We start from the raw sequence: 24794 nt of genomic DNA on the forward strand, positions 1-24794 counted from the left end.
CCCAAGACCTGCTGTATAATACTAAGAAAAGTGTTACTTTTAACATACGACATTTTAAATTTCTGTTTAAAATTTTTGTGGTTTTAAGTTGTCTCTTACAGTTATTATTTCACTTTTTTTAAAAGTAATACTATGTGTCTTATATTTTTATATTATGGTTCATATTATAATCTCATATTTCTTAATAGTGTTTCATTGTGGGCAGCCTGGGTGGCTCAGCAGTTGAGCGCCGCCTTCCGCCCAGGGTGTGATCCTGGGGACCCAGGATCGAGTCCCACGTCGGGCTCCCTGCATGGAGCCTGCTTCTCCGTCTGCCTGTGTCTCTGTCTCTGTCTCTGTCTCTGTCTCTCTGTTTCTCATGAATAAATAAATAAAATCTTTAAAAAAATAGTGTTTCATTGTGTAAAATTGACCAGATTCACTAAAAAAAAGCTACTCTCTGAAATTTGTGTGTTTTCATGCTTCATCATATTGTTTTTGGCTTTTAAATAAATATAATATGGTTTATAGCAAAATACTATTTTATTTTTTTGGCTTTTGATTGAGTCTCTGCTATAGACTGAATGTTTGTGTCCTTCCCCTCCCCCCCAAAATTATGAATTATCCCAATGTAGTGATATTTGGAGGTGGAGCCTTCATGAACAGGATTAGTGTCCTTATAATCCAGTACCTTAGTCTTGAATGTCCCAGCTTCCAGAACTGTGAAAGATAAATATTTGTTTCTTAAGCCACCTAGCCTATGGTATATTTGTACAGTTGTCCAAATGGATTAAGACAGAAATTGGTACTGCGAAGTAGGGGTGCTGCTATAACAAATACCTAAAAATGTGGAAGCAGCATTAGAAGTGGGTAATAGATAGAACCTGGAAGTGTTTTGAGATGCATTCTAGAAGTCTAGATATTTTAACAGAACTTTAAAGGTGATTTTGGTGAGAGCTCAGAAAGAAAAAAGGGCTGTAGAGAAAGCCTTGACTTTCTTCGAAAATAGCTATGTAATCCTGAACAGAATGTTAGTAGAAACATGAATGGTAAAGGCCATACTAATGAGGCCTCAGATGGAAATGAGGAGCATGTTATCGGAAACTTGAGGAGAAAAAAAAAAAAAAAGAAACTTGAGGAGAGGCCCTCTTTATAATAAAGTGGCAAAGAACTTGGGTGAATTGTGTTCATGTTCTGCTGTTTTGTAGAACATAGAACTTGCAAGTGATGAAATTAGATGTTTAGTTAGAGGTGCAGTTAGACTTCCTCCGACTTCTTATAGTAAAATGCAAGGAGTGAGAAATGACTTAAAGACAGAATTGTTAAGCAAAAGGAAGCAGAAGGTAAAGACTTAGAAATTTTTCAGCCTATCCACACAGTGAAAGATGAGAACATTGAGTATATTATGGCCAAGGAGATTAGTGTGGATGAGCCTTCTGAGCAGAAGCCAGGAAACTATTTTCCAAGACAATGGAGCAATGACCTTGAAGGTGATTTAGTAGTTAACAGAGCCACCACTCCCATTACGGCCCCTATTGCAAGGGCTTGGGGGCTGATTGGTTCAAAGGAGGGGATTTCAATATCTGTTGGACCTCTTTACACACTACCTGGTGCTACCTCGCGTGGGGGCTCTGCTCTCTACACTCTCCTGCCATGCTCCTCTGCTACCCCAGATGTGGCTCTGGTGGGCCCTAAAGTCATAACTTGAGTCTCACCCATATCTGATTTAGATGCAACTTTGGACTTTCAGACTTTTGAGTTGGTGCTGGAAGAAGTTAAGACTTTTTCTTAAGGCAGTTAGGATGAGTGAATGTATTTTTCATGTGAAAAGGACATAAATTTTGTCCAGACCATGGACTGTCCAGACCAGTCCAGATGCCATGGACTGAATGTCTGTGTTCTCCCAAATTCATATGTTGAAATTTAATGCCCTAATGTGATGTATTTGGAGGTGAGACTTTGGTGGATGATCAGAACAGGAGGATGGTGCCCTTATGAGTGGATTAGTACCTCTATAAAACCTCTATAAAAGAGAAGGCAAGGAGCTCCCTTGACCCATCTGCGTGAGGACACAGTGAGAAAATAGCCACCTATGAATCAGGAAATGGGCTCTTACCACACAGTATCCACTAGATCCTTGATCTTAGACTTTTAGAACTATGAGAAATAACTGTGTTGTTAATGAGCCACCCGGTCTATGTATGGTATTTTTGTTATAGCAGCCAAAATGGACTAAGATAGGTTTGTTGGGTTTTTAAAAATATTTTATTTATTAATGAGAGACAGAGAGGCAGAGACACAGGCAGAGGGAGATGCAGGCTCCCAAAAGATAGTTTTTAATTTATTATCAGGTTCGTTCAGGGTCCTTGTTTTCTTACATAAGCTTACTTCTCATAAAGTCATTGTAGTGCTTTGTAGTAGTAACTAGCTTTCTAACATAATCAAGTTATTTATAAATGCTTATTTCTAAATTTTTTTTTAAATTTATTTATGATAGTCACACAGAGAGAGAGGCACACAGGCAGAGGGAGAAGCAGGCTCCATGCACCGGGAGCCCGACGTGGGATTCGATCCCAGGTCTCCAGGATCGCGCCCTGGGCCAAAGGCAGGCGCCAAACCGCTGCGCCACCCAGGGATCCCTAAATGCTTATTTCTAATCCACTTATGGCACATTTAAATTTTAAGTGTGAGGGCAGCCCCGGTGGCTCAGTGGTTTAGTGCTGCCTTCAGCCCAGGGTGTGATCCTGGAGACCCAGGATGGAGTCCCACATCAGGCTCCCTGCATGGAGCCTGCTTCTCCCTCTGCCTGTGTCTCTGCTTCTCTCTCTCCTCTCTGTGTATTCTCATGAATAAATAAATAAAATCTTTTAAAAAAAATTTTTTAACTGTGATTTCTATAGCATTGTATCATGTAGGAAAGCTGATAGAATTTATGACTGTCAGTGAAGGATGCATTTTAAAACAATTTTAATGACCAGATTTCCCAAAAATTATACAAAAAAGCTGGGTGCCAGAGTAATTTAGTAGTTGAATTTCTCCACCAACTAGATGTTCAATTAAGTTCAAGTATAAAATAAGCAGTGATTCCAGGAAATGGCATCCTGCTCTGCTGGGACAGCTGGCTACTTTTCAGTATCCGTTGCCCACTACCCCAGTGTTTAAGGCTTAATTTAACATATGTTGAAAGATGCACCCTTGGAAAATCCATAGGCCTGGATTTAATAAACTAGTACCAAATTTAACTTTTTGGCTAGTGAATGGATCTTTCCCATAATTTGGTTGACCTTCACAGAATCTGTTTCCCATTTGCTTCTAGACATCTTAAATTGTAAATCCCAGAAAGGAGAAAAACAGCATGATACATTCCAAGTGTAGTCAGAGTGAGCTAGCATAATATTATACTTGGTGACACTTAACATGGCTACTAATAGCACCTAGTAGGCTTTCACTCAGTATCTGCCTAATGAATCATAATGCAATCAGTGGATATATTTTTGGAATATTTATCATAGTACCCAGTAAAAAGTTTTACCATTCAAAAAACATACCCTTCTCTCCACTATTTCATTTTATTAATAATTACTTTATTGAGCCTCTACTAAATTCAAGCATAGAACTATATCTGAAGGCAGAGGGAAATACAAAGGTAAAAAATACATAATTACTACCCTCAGGGGTTCACAGGCTAATGGATGAGACAGACTTTTAAACACAAAATTTACATATCTGAGGGCCATGCTGGCAGGTGTTCAGTGAGATGTTGGCACAGTTGGTAGAGGCCTTGTCACTAGCACCATCTCAGGTGCTATATATTTCTATCCCATTTAATCAGATAGTTTAGGCTGGTTGTGTCATTAGCCCAGGTGCGCTTCCTGGCACTGGTGGAGGTGAATGAGATGCATTTTTGTTTTGTCTGCGAGCTGAATACATGGTAAATACAATCAAAGAGGTCAATTCAGCAAATTTCCATCAAGGAAAGCAGGGATTGGTGGTTACAGTAAACACAGAGCCTGTGAGAGTGGGACAGCTGAGATGCTCAAAAAATATTTGTTGAATGAGTGAACACAGTTGTTTTTTTTTTTTTTTTTAATTTTTATGATAGTCACAGAGAGAGAGAGAGAGAGAGAGGCAGAGACATAGGCAGAGGGAGAAGCAGGCTCCATGCACCAGGAGCCTGGCGTGGGATTCGATCCCAGGTCTCCAGGATTGTGCCCTGGGCCAAAGGCAGGCACCAAACCGCTGCGCCACCCAGGGATCCCCCAGTGAACAGAGTTCTAATGTGCATATGACAGTGTGTTAGGTGTTCAAGGAGACAGTCCTCTATCTAGCAAAGGTAGTCCTCTATCCCTCAGCAAGGATACAGCAGGGAAGTATGCAATTGCAGCACAAATTTAAATAATTATTGCATAAAATAAAAATCATTTTATTTGAAAATATAGATTACCCGATTCTCACAACTTCATCATGAGACAAACATCAACACCATTTTTCAGAGGAAGAAACAAACTTCATCACGAGATAACAGAAGAAGATGGAGCTAGGAATTCCCCCTCCCACCCTACAGTAAATGAAGGAAAATGGAAATGTTGGATGAAAGGCGAGAAACATGACCCCTCCTGGAAGAGGAAGGGAGGGAGAGCACAGCAGGTGAACTTCAGCGAAGTTGGGAGCTTGTAGAGTTGCCCAGTGTCAAGGTCCAACTAGAAATCAACGAGGGGGTGAGTGGGCACTGGTGAGTATGGCAGAGGTGGGGTCGGGGCTGAGGTCGGGGTGGCGGAGGCACCTCTTACGGTGCCTCTTCACATAATATATAAACAAAAAGCAAAGAGCCAACTCTAAAAGCCTTCTGTAATTAGCTAGCTCAACGATGGCCCAGGACATTTTCTTGCAGCTCTTTGTTCTGCTGCTTATCCGCGGGAGGCCAGCCGTAGGAACTCCGACAATTTTGAGATGTGTGGTTGCTGGGTTTGCCTCCAGATTCAGTTCCAGGGTAGATGAATGTGCATCTGGGCACATAGAAAGGGAAACCAGCGCAATCATGAGACAGGTGGTATAATGTGGTCAACTAACTAGATAGAGAACTACGGTGACGATGATGATGAGGACGAGAGCAGCTACTCTTTCTGGTGCTTCTACTCTGGGCACCATTCTGCTTGCATGGATTTTCTATGTACTAACTCATTCCATTCTCATAACCCTGTAAGATAAGACGACTATAATAATTCCCATTCTATAGATGAGGAAATGGAGATTTAGGTATCCTGCACAAAGGAAGCCAGCTAGCTCATGTCCACAGAACCATTAGTTGAAGGGGGCTCCGGAGGCTGCGTTCTAAACCACTGGACCTGGTGCTTCTTTAGCCTCTGTGTTGTGTGGTTTATCATTGTGTGTTAACTCAGAAATACAGGGACATAGAAATAGAGGAAGATGGTGGCATGTTACCCCATTTGGTCTCTGAAGTTTAGGATTATGGCTGGGAAGCTCATGAGGCTCCAAGGGGTTTTATCCGGGGGTATGTTCTCTCCTACAGGTGTGCTTTGGGTTCTGCTGATAACCCAGTGGTGTTCCCAACTGAAGATCACTTTTATGCCATTCCATCAGTTTGGTGCTTCCCAACACATGTATGCATTTTAAATATGAAAACAAAAAAAAAATGAGGATAATCTTAGTTACAAATTCTCAGCAAACAATTTTTTCTGTACCTATAGCACAAGCCAAAACAGTCCAACTTTCTCTTTATCGCAGTTTCCCGGTAGGTGAATTTTTTTTCAAGTTCACCCTTTACACTGGAGTGTGTGTCTCTGAAAGTTCTTATTTTAAGAGCCCCCGGGGTCCTGGGCTGGAGCCCTGCATTGGGCTCCCTGCTCAGCGGGGCAGACTGCTTTTCCCTCTCTCTCTGCTTCTCCCCTCCACTCGTGCTCTCTCCCTCCCTCTCTCAAATGAAAAATAAAATCTTTAAAAAAAGAAAGTTCCCATTTTATTGGTAGTCTCTATTCCAACACTACGCCTTTGCTTAAGCCCATGGCTCATCTCCTGTCTCATCTTAGTAGGTGAAGTCTAAGCCACTGGCCAATAAAGATTGGTAACTTGGCTCTGGGATGCCAGAGAAAGAGTCAGCATCGGTTTAATAGTCAAAGATTTCAGATCGTGCCTGATTTTGACCTCTACTAAATTCTCCTACATTCTTAGGAGCTACATTTTGCATTTACATAACTTTTGGTTATACTTTAGCTAGACTTTCTATGTATGCTATAGCAAAAGGGCTTTAAGATGCTCTTTGCAACATTGTCAGCAATGGAACTGATCTATTTTTTTTTTTAACAGCACAAAATTCTATTATAAAATAAAATATTCAGGGGACAATGCTTTAACAGAAATACAAAATTTAAAACAATTTTGAACTTTTATATTATTTGTTAGACCTAATTTACAACTAACTTTTTTATTTTCTATTTGAAACCATGTATATTATCCCTCTATCATATTATTGAATTCCAGATTCTCTTAAAATGTGTTTAATGTGTCTAATGCTATTGTTAAATAAAAAGGCTTCATCTAAAATAGTGTCAGCTCTTCTGCAATCCAGGCTCAGATAAATTTATTTATTTTTTTTAATTTATTTTTTTAATTGTAGAAACAAACCATTCCTTGGGTAGTTTTGACATGTTTGCTCGAATTGTCTTAGCTAATAATTATTAAACATAATTTATTTGCGTTTTAATTTCTTTCATTATAACTGATGGAAACAAACAAATTACTTTTTAAAGCTCTTGATTGTGCTGGAATGGCCCCTAGAGAGGAACTGAGAGAAGCAATTTAAATGACAAAGTATTTATCTAGTTTGCAGCCCCCCCTGGCCAGTCTACTACAGGGGGCAGCACCAGCTCATGAGCTCTTCAATAAAGTGTGCTGGTTTTTTCTTTTCCTCAGTCAAGAATATATTGGTACTAATCTAGAAGTTTTCATGAATATAATCAAAGGATTTTAGAGTTAGAAGGGGCACTAAGGACTATCTGCTCTACATTCTATTATATAAATGAAATTGAGAGAGGCTCAGATAGTGCCCAAAGTTACACCGGGAATTCAGAGTGAGAACCAGAAGTAAAAATACAGATCTCCATGTATTATTCCAATTTCCTTCCACCACACCAAAAATGTAGTGATTTAAAACACTGTGATGCAACATCTTTCACAACATTGGAATTTTAAGCAATAGGGAAAAAAAAAAAAAACTGTTTCAAAGTTCTGATGTTCTCAATTGTCTTTTTAAAGTTGATTTTCTTAATACAGTCTCTCTCCCCTCCAAACTTTCTCCCCCAAATAAATATCCCCTCAGTTGAAGGCTGGGGAGCAGGGTCTTAGGGCCAGGCCCCTAGTGTTAGGAACTCCACCCCCCACCCCCGCCCCCCCAGGCTGAGGCTGTAGTGGAATTTCAGCACTTCGGAGCGGGGTGCGGCCTGTCCTGTCCCTTAGGCCGGCCTGGTCCCGGGCCTCGGGGGTGGGGTTGCAGCGGGAGGCCTGTGCAGATGCTGGGGTTCTCACTGAACCGTGTGAGCCAGCGCATGTCTGTTTATGCTGGAGCCCGAGACAGTGAGGTCAGACACCCTCCAAGGCTCCTCGGACTCGCTCATCCCTTCCATCCCCCCATGGAAGTGGGTGGTTGGTAGTGGGTCTGGCGGTCTGGGGGTGTCTAGGGGCAGGGGCTGGCTCCAGGTGATGGCTGGGTGGGGCCAAGCCCACTCCCCTGCAGCCCTGCTCCAGGCTGCGAGCCGGAAGGCAGTGCCAGCACCGGGGCGAGGCTCGGCCCCCTCCCCTGGCCACCCTCCCCCCGGGATGGGCCACAGCGGGAAGGAGGCTCACACCGAGGTCGGGGAAGCCGCGCGGTGCGTGCGCCGGGGGACTCCGCCTTCCAGGAGCTGCCCGAGGGCACCTACTGCTGAGCCCAGGCGCCCGGAGCCCAGCTTCGTCCCAGCGCGGGGAGCTGCGGCAGCAGCGGAGGAGCAGCGGGGGGGAGCAGCGGGGGGAGGAGCGGGAGGAGCAGAGGGAGGAGCAGGGGGGAGCAGGGGAGGAGCAGCGGGGGGAGGAGCAGCGGGGGGAGGAGCAGGGGGGAGCAGGGGGGGAGCAGTGGGGGAGCAACAGGAGGAGGAGCAGCGGGGGGAGCAGAGGGAGGAGCAAGGGGAGGAGCAGGGGGGAGCAGGGGAGGAGCAGCGGGAGGAGCAGAGGGAGGAGCAGCGGGAGGAGCAGGGGGGAGCAGGGGAGAAGCAGCGGGGGGAGGAGCGGGAGGAGCAGGGGGGAGCAGGGGGGGAGCAGTGGGGGAGCAACAGGAGGAGGAGCAGCGGGGGGAGCAGAGGGAGGAGCAAGGGGAGGAGCAGGGGGAGCAGGGGAGGAGCAGCGGGAGGAGCAGAGGGAGGAGCAGCGGGAGGAGCAGGGGGGAGCAGAGGAGGAGCAGCGGGGGAAGCAGCGGGGGGAGAAGAGGGAGTAGCAGCGGGAGGAGCAGGGAGAGGAGCAGCGGGGAGCAACAGGAGGAGGGGCAGCGGGGGGAGCAGAGGGAAGAGCAGGGGGAGGAGCAGGGGGGGAGCAGCGGGGGGAGCAGAGGAAGGAGCAGCGGAGGAGCAGGGGGAGGAGCAGCGGGGGGTGCAGCAGGGGAAGCAGCGAGAGGTGCAGCGGGGACAGGGGGGAGCAGCGGGAGGAGCACACAATGCGGATCCGGTGGCCGCTGCCTTCTGTGTTCTAATGCCCTAACTCGGGCATTCCTGGGTAGCTCCGCGATTTAGCACCGCCTTGAGCCCGGGTGTGATCCTGGAGACCTAGGATCGAGTCCCACATTAGGCTCCCTGCGTGGAGCCTGCTTCTCCCTCTGCCTGTGTCTCTGCCTGTGTGTGTGTGTGTGTGTGTGTGTGTGTCTCATGAATAAATAAATAAAATCTTTAAAAAAAGATAATGCTCTAACTCATTTTTACGCACATATCTATTGTCTACTTCAATAAACCAGAGTAATTTCACGGAAGTCTTCCAACTTTAGAGACAAAACGGAATTACTAGGCTACAACAGCAACAAAAGCATTTAAAATGTTTATGTCATGGGTGATAGAAGTTTATTCATTCAGCCGTTGATATAATGCTGTCTTGTCTAGTCACCACTCGCATCCGAGTTCAATTCATTATTATGTATGTATATACGTACTTGTAAAAGGCTATTATTTGTTGTTTGCTAGATTTTCCTGCCTTGAAGAAATGTAATTGTCAGTTTAAAAGGAATATCAGTTCCGCAAAGACGATCAGGCCACTACCCTAACAGGGAGAGCTAATACAGCTAATACAGCTAATGCTCAATGGAGCCCAACTCTTGCCCAGATGTGACAGGTAACATACAGATGACATGGCTGGATGCGGAATATTTTATTCAGGAATCAGGAGTATAGGAGGTCAGCGGTCTCCCTGGCAACTCTCAGTATCTATTTTTATCCCGTTCAATTGCTTTGCTATTATTTTCTCTACTAGTAAAAAATAAAATAAAATAAATTCTATTTTTCTCTGCATTCCATATGTTTGCATATCTCTCCTCATCCCATTTGCCTTTGTGACTTTCTGTGTTATAACATGTTCGCGGCACTTGTTTGAGGTGTAGTCACAGGAACTGCCTTGATGTAGAAATCCCAGAGAACTTACACTATTTTCTTCCCCGACAGCTCTATAACTCTCAAAGGGAAACTATATTTACATTGCTGGTGTTTTGAGAGATTACTTTGTGAGTGAAACCATTTACGAGAGAGACACAGGAAAGAAATACAAATTATTTTTATTCTGATAAAGCTATTTTTAAGGATATGTGGTGTTCTCTGGCAATAAAATGTTTACAGAATGGGATAGAAACAGAATTACCCTCTCCGTCTCGGGCAGAGCTGGAAAACCAGAGAGATCCCTGGTAGAGGCTTGTCCCTATAAGATCTACCCCATAGATGATGCTTTAATCAGGGATCCCTGGGTGGCTCAGCGGTTTGGCGCCTGTCTTCGGCCCAGGGTGTGATCCTGGGGACTCGGGATCGAGTCCCATGTCGGGCTCCCTGCATGGAGCCTGCTTTTCCCTCTGCCTGTGTCTCTGCCTCTCTCTCTCAGTCTGTGTATCTCATGAATAAATAAACAAAATCTTTAAAAAATAATAATAAATAAATAAATTAAAGTTTTCATTACTTATCTCTCTTCCCCAGTATTCCTAGATTTTATAACCACTGGCTCAATTCCTTTCCTGGTTTCCCCTACCCAGCTTAATAAATAAATAACTCCCCAACCCCACATGGATCTCCCCCACCCCACCCTTAATCCTTCCTTCTTTCAGCCAACTAAACCAATCTACTTGAGGATTTTGCTCATCTTTTTTTTTTTTCTGAACCACACAGAAAAGACACTAAACCAAGGAAATGCACAGTTGGATTGGCTTGTGTGTGAGTGTGAGTGTGCATGACCTTTTTTGTTTTGTTTTGTTTTAAGGTATCATCCTGCTTTTATTCATGTGGAAATGTAACCTTCAGGGTATATCCTGTCAGCGTTAAACTAGGAATTTAGAAAAACATACCTCCTAACTGCTGCCTTCAGTGTCAGTTTCGAACACAAGCCACAGGGTCTCCTTCAGTATATGGTCTATTGAAAAGAAAGAAGTATTATTATCTGTGCCAATCTGAAAACTATTGCCTAGAATTATTTATTAACCAGACAAGTCACCACTATCAGTAACAAATATATGATAAGGGAACACCAAACACCCTGGGACAGTGTCCAATATTCATTTAGGGGTGGGGAAGCACATAACTAGCAAGTTTGGGGTGTTTTCTGGAGAGACATGGGGTGTATCAGAGTGTACAAGAATTTTGGGGGGCCCAGACTTTGCATTGAGTTCAGCAGCTGCCCTTGCTAATTAAATGATCTTAGGCTACAAAGGAAGCTATTGTGCTCCTCCACTTTTGCATCTGTAATATTAAAATCATAATGCCTGAATTGTTTTGATAAATTTCTTTTTCTGATAAGTGTTTTTGTGAGACTTCCAATGAGATAATTATGTGGATAGGACTGGACTACTCCAAATATTAGCATGTTTACTAGTAAAAGAAAAGAAGGAAGAGTAGGAACAGGGTTTGTTTTGCTCTGTACAAAGAAATCTAGCTGGGCTCTTGTAGAGTCTTTTATGTGCTATCAAAGCATACTGACCCAGAAATACCCTCAAGGGATAAAAGAAATGCCAGTTAGCAGGCCAACTGTAAGCATTGGTTTTTCTAAGGAAAAAGAAAAGACGAAAAGTGCCAAGCCACAAGATTAGCCCCCTTAGAGGCTCCTGGCATCCTGAGTGGGGATCGTGGATTTCTTAAATAATCATGTTCCCTTTTCTTGGTTAGATGGAAGCATTAAGTCATCTGACCCAAGGATGAATCACAGACAAACTTACGGGAAGATTCCCAAAGTCTGAGTGGTAAAGTTAAGTGAAATGGAAAAAAAAAAAAATGTGTATGGATGCCATGTTTCCATACGTCTAGATAGATTAATTTAAGTTCCCTTTATGAACCAGAACCCAGTTCTGTTTTTAGGGTACAAGGAGACTGCATGATGTTGGGCTCTTCTAAGTTTGAATATGCATTCATTTAGACAAGCTCTAGATTCAAGTGTACTATTACAGTTTTCATGAAACATTTTTTAAAAATCAAACATCATGGGGGGGTATGGGTGGCTCAATTGGTTGAGCATCTGACTCTTGGTTTAGACTCAGGTCGTGATCTCAAGGCTGTGAGATAGAGCCTCCAAGGGGCTTCCTGCCTATCATGGAATTTGTTTGAAAGTCTCTCCCTCTGCTCTCCCCACTCATGTACCCACGCCCATGCTCTTTCTCTAAATAAATAAAACCTTAAAAAAAAATCAAATAACATATTTAACCCTCCTAAAAGGAAGCAACATAATCTACCTGTTACCTACCTATATATAACTACCTATATATATTTCACCCCTATTATCTACCTATATATATTTCATATGTTCAATTCTTAGACACATTCGATTCCTTACGAACTTGCCCTAAGTCCAAGGCCAATGTAGAAAATGTTCTAAGGTCTCTGTTGCTAACAACAGTTTTGGAAATCATGTTTTAAAAATGACTCCCCAAACTACAAAACTCAGTCTGTACCATAAGTTCTATGACTCAGTTGAATCACTCACCACATTCACCCACTTATCTCAAATCTATTCTCAAAGATTAACCAAATTAAGTTACACCCTTTTGAAACTCCTCCAGTAGCTTTCCATTTACCCATATGCTGTGAAGTAAACTCAGTTTTCTCCCAGGGTCCTAGGTCATCCTTCATAGATCCTAAAGTAGCTTATTCCTTTTTTTCACAGTTCACCTGCTCAGAAAGGCACGCCCTGACTCCTCTGTCTAAAATATTCAATCTCAGAAATCACTCTCTCCTTCTTGTCAGCACTTAACACCATCAGAAACATTATGTTTTTTTTTTTTTAGAAACATTATGTTTATTTGTTTATAAGAGTTCCAGAGATGGCAAGGATTTTGTGTTTCATGTTTACCATTATATCTTCACTGCATACAATAGTGTCTAGCAGGAACAGAGACTAAATAAAAGTTAGCTAAATGCATTGAGTATAGGCAAAATAATATGGCCTCTATAAAAATAATTCCAAAAAAATAATAATAATAATTCCAAAAAGATGAATTTAAAAAGGTATGGATGAGAATAGCATCATTAGAGTAATTGTGTCCCTAGCCACTGTGGCTACTTTGAAGGAGACACTACTTGGAAATATTCATTGATCATAAGGAAAAAAAATCTTTAAGAATATAACATATTGTATATATTCCGCTTGACTCCCTACTTTTATAATCTTCTAAGCTTTTTGGCAAGAGATATTTGACTTTTATGTGGATATATTGATTTTCCTGGGATATAAATCCAGGAATAATTTTCTCCTCACCAATTTGTTTTGCAAGAAAGTGTTCCTGTCTAGGCCCTATCTTGTCTCTAGGGTTAGGAATCCAACAGATGCCTCAGAAGTAAGCATGGGAGCCTGGGAGATGTTAGTCAAACTCATTGCTATCTCAGAGCAACTGGTTGCTAGTAGATGAAGCTACTAGTTGAGGAGATGGAAGTTTACACTATTGTTTTAGACATTTGTTACAAGGAGAAAACAAGGACACTCCAGTTGGTCAAATGATCAACCTGAAGCTATGTCAGAAGTTTCTGGAAGGGAGGAGTAATGGCTGTTGGTAGCAATATTTTTTAAAACTTCTTTGCTATTGTATCAGGAGTGGCACATTAATGAAAGATAACAGGGACTTGTTTATAGGGCAGAAGGTTTCTTGTATCTGAGCCTTGACTTTTATGTTTATACATAGGAGTAATTAGTGACTTTATTTATTTCTAGGTTGGGAAGATGTCTTCAAACTGGTAAATACTTAAAAAACAGCAATAACAACTAAAGCTCAGTGTCAGGCTATTGGCACTGGGCACAGAAACCCAGGCACCAGGGAACTCTATCAAGGCTAACTTAGAGACTCAGCAGAAGTGAATAAAGCTGAAATATAAATCTGTTTAGAGCAGGATGTCAGTGAGAAACAAACCTTGGGTTGAGGGCTTATATTCAAGAGGTGAGGAGTAGTGTCAAAGAATTTGTGGCCACATTTTAAGCTGCCTGAGTTCCAGACAAGGAAACTGTTCTCTGGAGCTTAAGATAAAGAACAGTCCTACCCCACGAGCTTAGTCCCAGTGATAAAGAATGAATAGGAAAAGCAACAAAAGGCTTCAGAGCCCAGTGAGTCAGAGGTAGACTCGGATAGTTTGGGGCCTGGATGAACTGAGTTTGAGAAGGATTAAGGTTTCTTTGGTAGCAGAGCTAGGTATGAAGAGATTGAACGAGAAAGCTTGGCAAGGAAAATGGGAAAATAAAGTAGAAATAAAGAAAATAAAATCACTCATAATTCAACCACCCAGGAGTAACGAGAGTTTACATTTTGATGCATTTCTTTCAGTGTTGTGTCTCCATGCATGGGAGTGAGAATTTCACAATTTAAATGAGTTTGTGTGTGTGTGTATGCACACGTGCACATCTGTGTGTGTGTGTGAATATGTATGTGAAACATGATCACACCACATAAGTCTTGTGACAGTTGTTTCAACAAATTTAGTATGGTGAGAATGATACAATGTGACTTATAAAGCTAGGTCATGAAAGGCAAGGCAATTTCTAACTTATTTTCTGGAATACTCACACTTGGAGCCCTAAACCACCATGTAACTTCTGACTACCTTAAAGCTGCCATATTATGAGTTAGCCTCAGCCCCATGGATAGACTGTGTGTAGGTGCTGCCCCCCACAATGGGAGTGGATGAGCCTTCAGATGATTCTAGCTCTGTAGACTTTCCCCTAGCCTTCAGATCTTCCCAGATGCGGCCCTTGAGGAGGAGAAGCAGAGCCATGCTGTTCATACTGTGCCTGTCTGAATTTCTGATGGTAGACTCTGCGAGCTTAATAAAACAGTTGTTTTAAACGACACTGCCATTTGGGGTAACTTGTTACACAGCAATAGTAACCAAAACAGGAAATTTGAACCCAAGTTGAGTCAGATGTCTGACAAAGAGCTGAAGTCAGCTACTTTTTCCATGGCCTAGGAGCCAAATGCAACCATTCTTCTTAGGTTGACATAATGCTTTTTCCAATTGTTCCATCAACTCAAGCAGCCTGAAGGAGAAGCTCTGCTTCCTATTACAGAGATGCTCAAGGAAGCCCTAGGAATAGACTCCTCTTAGTAAATCATATCCTTTCCTTAATGAGGAAATATCCCTAATAAATTATATCCTTTACCTGTGCAGCTTTTGAATCCTTAGAATTTAAAGACCTACTTTCTTTACCTCTTAAAATTCTAGAAAATTTCTCTTTTTCTAAAAAAAAAAATATGCATTTGCCTGTCTCCCTGACTTCCAGTTTGGATTTAGCCAAAGATCTAATCTCTGACAATTTTTTTCAGGTTTGACCTGGGTCACATATACCTTGAATATCAGAAGTGAGAGGAGGAAATGAAGTCAAAGTAAATAACACAGATACAAACTAGAAGCACAGGATAAAATTAGGAACCAAAGGAAATGTAAAAAGAACTGTCATTCTTGTTCAGTGACTGTGCACCAGTACCTACATGTATTATGGTGTTTCAATATAACAGCAATCCTAATGATTAAGGTATTTGTATTAGTCCTATAATAAGTGGATGCACAGATTTTTCCCCATATGGCTGATAATCATACCAAGGAGTCTGTCAGGAGTCTGACGCCAGATCCTGTTCTCTTAACCACTACTGTACTGTCTAGAAATAGTCAAAGCCATTCTCATAATAATACTGAGTTTGACTTTTTTCACTCTGATTATCTCGAGTGTGTATTTGGAAGATCTGCATAACTCAATGAGCCAATGTACTTCACATTTTTAATGCACACTGTTACAACATAATACATAAAAATCCATTCAAAGTGCAAAACAGACCAATGAATTTTAATGTAACAGAGTACCAAACATTCTTTGACATGATTCACTTTGCAACTAACCTTTCAGATGCAAATTTTGTTGTGGCATCAAAAGATATCCACAATTATCTAAAAAGGCTTTCATAATAATCTTGTCTTTTTTTTGTCTATGTATTTGTATGAGACAAGATATTCTTTTTGTACTTCAACCAAAAAGCAAAAAGTCACAACCAACTGAATGTAGAAGATATGAAAATCCAACTGTTTTCTATTAAGCAAAATATTTTTAAAATTTACCATTCTTCAAAAAAAAAATTTACCATTCTTCTTATGGAAATATATTTTCCATAAAATATATGTTAACACATAGTTAACATGTAGCGAATAAATTAATATTATTTAAGAGTCTGTTTTAATTTTGAATATAGTAAATATCAATGAATATAACCCACATAAATAGAATATCTTTGGAACCTGTCCTAGGCAGGTGAAGCTGCCTTAACACAATATCTTAGACTGGGTGGCTTAACCAGCAAATATTTGTTTCTCTCAGTTTTGAAGGCTGGGAAGACCAAGATCAAGATTCAGCAATGGGAATAGGGAAAGAAGGTACTTCAAACCATTTATACTGACGGCTTCCACTTTTCTATTAAGCAGAAGACAAATGATTCTCTTAAGATTGAGATTGTTAGGTGGATCTTGAGGAAGGAAGCAAAGAACCCTACAAACCATTACAGGAATAGCAGAGAAAACTTTCCAGGAACATTTAGTTTTATGCTTACAAATGATCACAGATAAATTGTTGAATTCCTGAAACTTCCCATGGAAGAACAACACATTTTTTGTTGTTACTGAATATTGTTCATTTGTTCATTCATATTATTGCTTAGCTCATGTGAAGAATGAAAAATGACAATAATAATGACTCAGAGTTAGATACTTTTGGTAATTCTTACTAAACTGAGCAGCAAATTAAATTAAAGGTTTTTATTTCTCTCTTTTAGAAAAGCCTCTCTCCATATTCTTCTTGCATGTCCACTATAGAGTAAAAAGCAATATGACTATTGCAGATTTAGTTTGTGGCTTTAAAGGATAGAGCAAGAGTTATTCCATTTATGAGGTTGGAAATGTACACTTGATCAAAAATCTCTCCCTGGAACTAGCATTCAAAGTTCTGTAGCATGGAATTGCATTATCAATATAATTAATATAATCTTAAAAGTTAATTTAAAAATTTAATATAATCCTTAAAATATTTAGTAAATTCAACCTTGTTTCATTCACAATTCATGGTGACATTATCTACCTCTCAAGCAAATCTATGAAAATATTTTTAAAAAATGCTACACCAACTAAATTCATCTTTTAGAATGATTAAATGTGTTTACATGGGGAAGTTTAATGTGCAGGCTGCAAGGCAAGTAGAAAGCCTTGGTGTAACTCTGGGCCTGCCATGTGTCAGGGCCTGGGAGGGGAGTGAAGGCAATTCTCGTGAGATGGCGCAACAGAAGCAGAAGATCATAAGGTACAAAAGGTCACCTTGCACATCATTATGACATATCCCATTTCTAATATCGTACTTTTTATAATCCCTCTGAGAGGCAAATGTTTTATTGCTTAACTGCACAAGGAGATTAGTGACACTATCAGTGATGTGAAATTGCATTAGCAGAGCTTTGAAATGACTCGGGGAAATGTTCAATCTATGTCTCAATTTCAAGGAACTCTTCACACTGTCATGTGACCAAAAGCAAATTTTCTTCAAATGATGCAGTGAAAAGACACACGGATTCCTTTTATAGATGGAAATTTGAAAGTCTCAGAAACAATTGACAAGAAGGAGACAATATCAGTTGGGATTGTCTTGACAGTGACCAAAGACCAAAGGCCAAATCTTCACCTTAGCCTTCAATATTCGGCGTTTAGTGTCCTGCCACCAGCATGACACATAGTAGATGCCAGCCCTCAGGCTTTGGAAACAAATAAGGGGGAAAGAAATAGTTTAAAAATACAAGAAACATTGTTAATTTAAACATTATTTCTTAAATATGTTTATTCTTTCAAATTTCATCCAACAAACAATACTCTACTAATTTTTTTTTTTAGTTTCTAGCTCTATGATTGCAATTAATTAGATTATCATATATGTAAAGATCGGTGGAGTTACACCAAGATGTACTTCTCTACACAACAGGAAAGCAGACATATGATTAAATAAATTCACATGGCCTCACGTTAAATTTTATTTAGTCCCACAGGGCCCCTGGGTGACTTCAGTAGGTTTAGCATCTGCCTTCAACTCAGGTCATGATCCCCGGGTCCTGGGATGGAGTCTGACATCAGGCTTCCTGCTCAGTGGGGAGCTTCTGCTTCTCCCTTCCCCTCTGCTTGTCACTCTTTCTGCTTGTTCTCTCTACTCCTCTTTCTCTGTCAAATAAATAAATAAAATCTTAAAATTTTAAAAAAATTTAGTCCCTCAAAACTCTTATTGTCTTTTAAAAATTCCATAGTTAAACATCTTGGAGAAATGGCAAATACTTTATAGTAAACAGCTGATATAAAATTAATATTTTCTGAGGGAATCCATGTAACATCATGTTATTAATGATGTCCAGTCTTGATTGACTGACTTTACAAAATATTGGTATATAGATTTTTTTTCAAAATCAGAAAAGTTTTGGGGCACCTGAGTGTCTCAGTTGATTAAGTATCTGACTCGATTTCTGCTCAGGTCATGATCTCAGGGTCATGGGATGGAGTCTGTGTTGGGCTCCATGCTGGGCATGGAGCTGCTTAAGATTCTCTCCCTCTCTCTCTCCCTCTCCCTCTGCTCACCCCCTACCGTGCCCCTCTTGCACATATATTCTCTCTCTCTTAAAAAAAAAAATTACAATAAGAACATCAGAAAAGATTTTATTAACCAGTTACAGTTTTCTTATGTTGTCTGTAAATGGCCTCTTGTTTTCCTTTTGATTTCTGATGAGAGAGGTACTTCTATAGAAAACATTTTGTTCTTATCACATATTAATATTTCACATCTGATAATACATCACACTTGTTTTTGAATATTTTTATTTTTATTTTTTAAAAGATTTTATTTATTTATTCATGATAGACACACAGAGGGGGAGAGAGGCAGGGACACAGGCAAGAGGGAGAAGCAGGCTCCACGCAGGGAGCCTAAAATGGGACTCGATCCCTGGTCTCCAGGATCTGGCCCTGGGCTGAAGGCAGCGCTTAAACCACTGAGCCACCCGGGCGGCCCAGTTTTTTGAATATTTTTAAATGCCAGTTTTCTGATAAATTCTGATAAGATTCACAAGTCACAATATAAGACAGCAAACTAACATTACTTTTCAATGACGATGAAACTTTGCCATTATGGCTCAACCGAACATTGGTCATTGGACTGAAAAGGTACAATGTTCAATAGTCACTCTTCCCAAACTCGTAGCACATGATGGTAAGCTTAACACCAGGTTCCTAACATCTGAATCAAAAAGAAGTGGAGAGTCAGGTATAATGATGCAAAAAGAGTGAAGTAATTAAAGACAGAGAAGTACAACTATAATAGCTTATAGAGTGGGGGGCAGTATACAACAAAAGGAGTCAATATCCTGCTTTATTAATCTCAGTATAGTAAGTAATATAAGTATATATCAATTACTGAAATACTAGTTAGAAAAAGAAAACAATGAATTCGGTCTTTATGTATGACGGGGAGGGGGAAGTAAAGACACTCTCATTCATTCATGAGATATATATGGCATGCCTACAATTTTAAGGTTTGGGGAATACAAACATGAATCAGGTATAGCCCTGCCTCAAAGGAAAATACAACCCATATGCGAGGAAGTAAATACACTCTCAGATGCAAATGTGATGAAGGATACAGGCGGAATGCCAGGCAGGGCAGAGAAGGAGGGGGCACTTGGTGCTGCATGGATCATAGAAGCCCTTTGGTGATAAAATGATTAGCTGCTTCCTTTTTTTATGGAATGTTCAGACGCCATTAAATTTATTCTTAGTGATGAGGTCCATCCTGATGATAGAGTTTTTAAAGAATATACCTCTAATATGTGGATCACTTGGACTTTATGTAGCATATACTGATAATGATTTCTATCAGACAACACTATGGAGGTCCCTAAGGTTTTGAGAAACCAAAGTTCGAGTATTAGAAATATTAAAAATATTTATAAATCCATTTTTAAGTCTCACCCACCTCTTGTCTAAATCATCTTATCGAAACCAATAGTTTCCCATAGGAAATGATTGCAAAAAATATCATTCTTTGTAACCACAACAAAGAGATAATTATTTGCTGGGATGCAACAACGGGAGGTCATTAATACGTACCAGTGACAATGGGTTCTCTAAGTTTCTATTTTGATGATTTCAGCCCAGTAGGCCTACATGTCTTTATCTGTGAAATCCATGATTGTAACTACAAAGATGTTATCTTTATTTAATTAATAGATTATTGAATGCAAGTTTGAAAAATTCAATTTAAATAGAAAAATATGTATTAATCAATAATAAACAGAACAACAACATTTCTATTCTTATGGAATTTTTAATATAAAATAGAATTGAACATACTTTCCTGTGCATTATTTGTTTCATTATAAATGTTATATTTGTTTTAATACTTTGCTCCTTTAATTGATCAACCATACCATGAGATAGGAACTGTTAACATTCTCATTTTATTGATGGGGAAATTGAGGCTTAATGTAGTTAAACAAATACCTAGTTAAATATAGTAGATTAAACACATGCATTTCTGTCTACTTTCTCCAAGAATCCAGGTAAAAGGTAGGGGAAAGAACAAAAAGTAAGTAGGCAAAGACAAAAGGTAATAAGAGTAGGATGAGAGTAAATGATACCAGTAAATTATGGGTACATGTAAAGCAGATAGATCCCTAGCAAATCCCTTAGCAGAGTGGAGAAAGCTGAAACCCAAGTGCCTACAGAGGAGAAATGAAACAGTTCTTGCTAGAGAAAAGGCTCCTAATTTGGAGCTGCCAAATACCTTGGAATGTGAGATGGAGTGGTACAAACAAAAGAATTGGTTTAGGTAATGACCATGTGACCTAATTCTGGCTGATGACACCAAGGGAAGTCTTTTGACATGTTTTTGGGGGGCAGTTACTGGGCAAAGACATGAAAAATGGCAGTTCCTTTTCATGTTCAGGATATCTTCATGTCAATGTATAATTCCTAAAACCCCTGCACACATGTTCTTACCAGTCCAAGAGCAAGGGTTCGGCAGGCCAAGAGTATCAGAAAGAATCAGACCCAATAGACCTATGCTTGGGGACCTCCCTGCTTCTGGACACAGTTGCATAATAGTAGATTTTCTTTAATTTCAATCAGTTCAAGGGGTCAAGAAATCAGGTCAAGATTTCACAGATATGGAATGGTAAAATTAGGGTTGGGATCCAGATTGACCTGAGTCAAAGATTTGAGATAAACATGATGCCATATTGCCATTAATGAAATACCTTCAGCGTATACATTAAAAGTATATTTAGCATATACTTTGTATACTCACAAAACTGGTTTTTTGACAGAAAAAAATTAGGATGTATGAAATTTAGCTGATATTTGATATTGGTCATGAGTAAAGACTACATTAAAACTTTAATAGCTTACCTTCCAACACTTTATTTTTGCAATAAAAATGACATTTTTTTGTAATTTATTTTTTTATGTACTAAAGCATCAAAATCAATTATTTCCTAGGTGTGCTCTATACTTTCAAAAAAGACTGATACTGAGAATTGACATGGATAACAACAAAAAGAAATGAAAGAACATAATGTTTCTTACTTCTGTTATTTAACTATGTGCCCAAATCAGTAGACAACAAATGCTATGCTTAACCTTATAAACCAGAAATGACAAAAAATATTATCTTGAGAGGATAATTCAAATTATTATTTTATCTGGGACATCAAGGTATATCTCTCATATTCTGTTATCCAAAATTCAGAACATTTTTAATGTAATAAAAGTTTATTTAGATATATTATAAAGAAATACATAATATGATTTAATTTACTATTTAGCACAGTGATTTAAACATGCATGAATATATCCAAAGTGAGAGAAGTGTCTGATTCATTTTGAAATCCTGAGGACAAAGTAGTGTCTGGAATATGGTGCCTGCACAGTAACTATTTGTTGACTGAATAATGAACAACTGTGCACCTACTTTAAGGAAAACATGGGTGGAATAAAGAGAAAAAGGGATTTTCCACTTTGGTGATTGTTTCGGGGCAATTTTGCTGTGTGAATACTAGTTGTCACATTTATTTGTTTTAATTTAGGCAATAATAATTATTGAAAAACTGAAAAAATCAAAGGGTGGTATTTACAGAACTGATCCGATAATATTTTTCATTGTAAGAGATTTTTAAATTTTTAAGAAAAAATATTCTTGTTTAAAAACTTGTTCTTTACATGATTATTTGCCTTTTATAGTCTATACCTGAAACATTTTTTTTCGACTGACAATCCTTTACATCTAAATAGTGTTTCCACTTTAGGTTAAACATTTTTAAGAATCATATTAATAGCTGGAAAAAAAAAAAGGAGGGCCACACATTAACTAAGTAACATGAGGACAGTAATTAAGAAAAACACTGTGATTGAAGGTAAAGATAAATTAGAGGGCAGTCACCAAATGGCTGCCTTCAGATACCAGAGTGGTGTCGGGGATAATGTCAGAGGCCTTTGCAAAGTATGATGCCTGCAGGGAGTTCACTGAACGTTTCACATATGATACAAAGAGGCTCACCAGCAGTCAGCAAGTGGGCTGCATGATCATTACAACTATCTTCAAAGGTATGAAGGTACTCTGTGAATTGTGATGTGTCTATAATACACAAAATTACATCTGACGCAAACCATCTCTTTTGGAAACCTGTAATGAAAAATGCTCTAAAGAAGACTATACTTATAATTCTGGGTGCTGCATTCAGAATGGGCATGGCATGGCATGCTGACCAATGCCATATTTTTCTCTCTCTCTCCTCTCTTTCTTTTTTTAAGATTTTATTTATTTATTTGAGAGCGAGAGCCAGAGAGGGAGAGCAAAAGTGAGGTGAGGGGCAGAGGGAGAAGTAGGTTCCCCACTGAGCAGGGAGCCCAATGCAGGCTCCATCCTGGGACTCGGGGATCATGACCTGAGCTGAAGGCAGTCACTTAACCAACTGAGCCACCCAGGCGCCTCTCACGCTTTCCTCTACTGGCACATCCTTTAAAGTAAATCCTTCTTCCTTTCAGTTCAATTGAAAAAAATATTTCCTTTAATGTATGTCACAAAATTCATTTTCCAGATTTCAGGAATGATGAATTAAAGATACTACTAGTACTTTGATGGCACATTTTAAAATAATATCCATTTCTCTGGGGCCAAAGCTTTATAATTTTCTATGATTTTATTCTCTGTTCTTTTTATAACATCTAATATTAGAGTTACTTATATCTGTTTGATTGCATATTGGATCTAGGTATTTCTTAGTTAGGCTATGCTTCATTTCCATTTAACATCATTGGAGATCTCACCAAGTGAAATTATGATACAATCATCTTACTCATAATATTCTGGCTGAATCAAACATTCATAATCAATGTATGCTAAGTTCAATGCAGCCTTAATCAGCTCTGCCAGCACAGGGATGTTCAGAATCTGACCAGCCAGTCATGGGGCAGAGCACATAAGGAGCCACCCAATAGCAGGTGGCAAGATAGTGCCAGCAACAGACTTGAAGGAGGGTCAGAGGTTGGCAAAAGCTAGAGACCTCCATTCTCTGAAGATTTATGAAGAGCCAAGGAAAGCTCTCAGTCTGAGATGAACTAGGCTATCAGACAGGGATCCAAGATAATAACTAAATACATGAGCTAAGGCATGCAAAGAAGAGCTCAGTCACACGGGAATATGGTAGCAATAACATTTTTGGAAACTGGGCCCAGTATAAGATTAGAGTTGACTCAGGGAGGTCCAACTCCAAGCTGATCAGGAATTACTGATTATAGATTCCTTATATTCTCAATATGTATGGAAAGAGTTGGTTCTAGATTTAGAGTTAGGACAAGGAATAGATGAAGGTTTAATGGGGCCTCAAGTGTATATCATTTTAGGCATTTTTAAGAAGAAAAAGGCTATAGTGTTACAAATTCAAAATAAGGTAAAGAATGGGTACTTATTTAGGAAAAGAAAAGTAAACCTAACAGTTGATGGAATCCTTGGGGGTTCGGTTTCAAGATCTCCTTTGGCAGTTTCTGTGAAATGCTTTTTTAGTAACTGTTCCTGATTATAGCCTTGCTTCCTTCTCAACATAAGATATTATACAATTCCCAGACACTCCCCATACGCCCAGAGACTCTTGTGAGTGAAGTCTCTGATGCTTATACACTCCGTTAGCTTCAGGGCAAATGTGCCTCTAGATAGAGATATTTCCACAGAAAAGAGTTAAATAAATGGTCCTGAGAAGAAGCAAGTCCAGGAGAATGAGGGATCAGAAAAGCTAGCCTAAGACATCATTAGAAACTACCATTGAACAAAAAATTTTTAACACTGTATTGTGGTTAAATTAATGTCATTCTGATGTCACTTATGTCAGCAAATATGTCATAGCTTTGGTATGGAACTTTGGTAAAATTGTTTGGGAGACCGAATTCAGAAGCCACACATTTCTTCTGCTGACCTTGTAGGGTGACTCATGGCTCAGACAGCCCTGTCTCAGTCAGTGAGAACAGTCACAAAACATCTGTTAGGATCATCTTTGGAGTACTTGTGTGCTCTCTGGCTCTCTTTGCCATCCTGGCCCACTCTTCTTACTTTGAATCTGCCTAAGTTTAGCTTTATGTCTGACATCATGTTGTTAGGTAGGAGGGTTTCATGATTCCTATCTACCTAGGGAAGATTCTATACAGTCATGCTCAGAGGCCTAAATCATATAATGAAGCTTAAAAACGTGGCTGGGAGGGGGCACCTGGGTGGCTCCGTGTTTGAGCCTTTGGCTCAGGTCATGATCCCAGGGTCCTGGAATCGAGTCCCACATCCGACTCCTGCATCAGGCTACCTGCAAGGAGTACTTCTCCCTCTGCCTATGTCTCTGCCTCTCTCTCTGCATCTCTCATGAGTAAATAAATAAAATATTAAAAAAAAAAAAAAACTTGGCTGGAATGTTGAATGGGAACTTGACTCTATAAAAGGCTTCTATCTTTTCCTGGAGACAAAAAGGAACCAGTGAAGTAAAAAACTTCAGAAAACAGCCCATGCACATTCCCCTA

The 24794-nt window shown here is 39.8% G+C and overlaps 1 long non-coding RNA gene across 1 annotated transcript in view; it reads right to left on the reverse strand.

Annotated features, from left to right (window-relative positions):
- Window positions 1–3322: 3322 nt before the first annotated feature.
- Window positions 3323–24794, reverse strand: part of LOC144293758 (uncharacterized) — a 28038-nt gene continuing 6566 nt past the window's right edge. The window contains exons 2-3 of the long non-coding RNA XR_013360992.1: window positions 10553–10617; window positions 3323–4985 (exon numbers count right to left, since the gene is read on the reverse strand). This is a non-coding gene — a long non-coding RNA (uncharacterized LOC144293758). The remainder of the gene's footprint in view (window positions 4986–10552; window positions 10618–24794) is intronic.

Source organism: Canis aureus, chromosome 22 (genome assembly GCF_053574225.1).
Source record: "Canis aureus isolate CA01 chromosome 22, VMU_Caureus_v.1.0, whole genome shotgun sequence".
In the NCBI taxonomy this organism is placed as follows: Eukaryota; Metazoa; Chordata; class Mammalia; order Carnivora; family Canidae; genus Canis; species Canis aureus.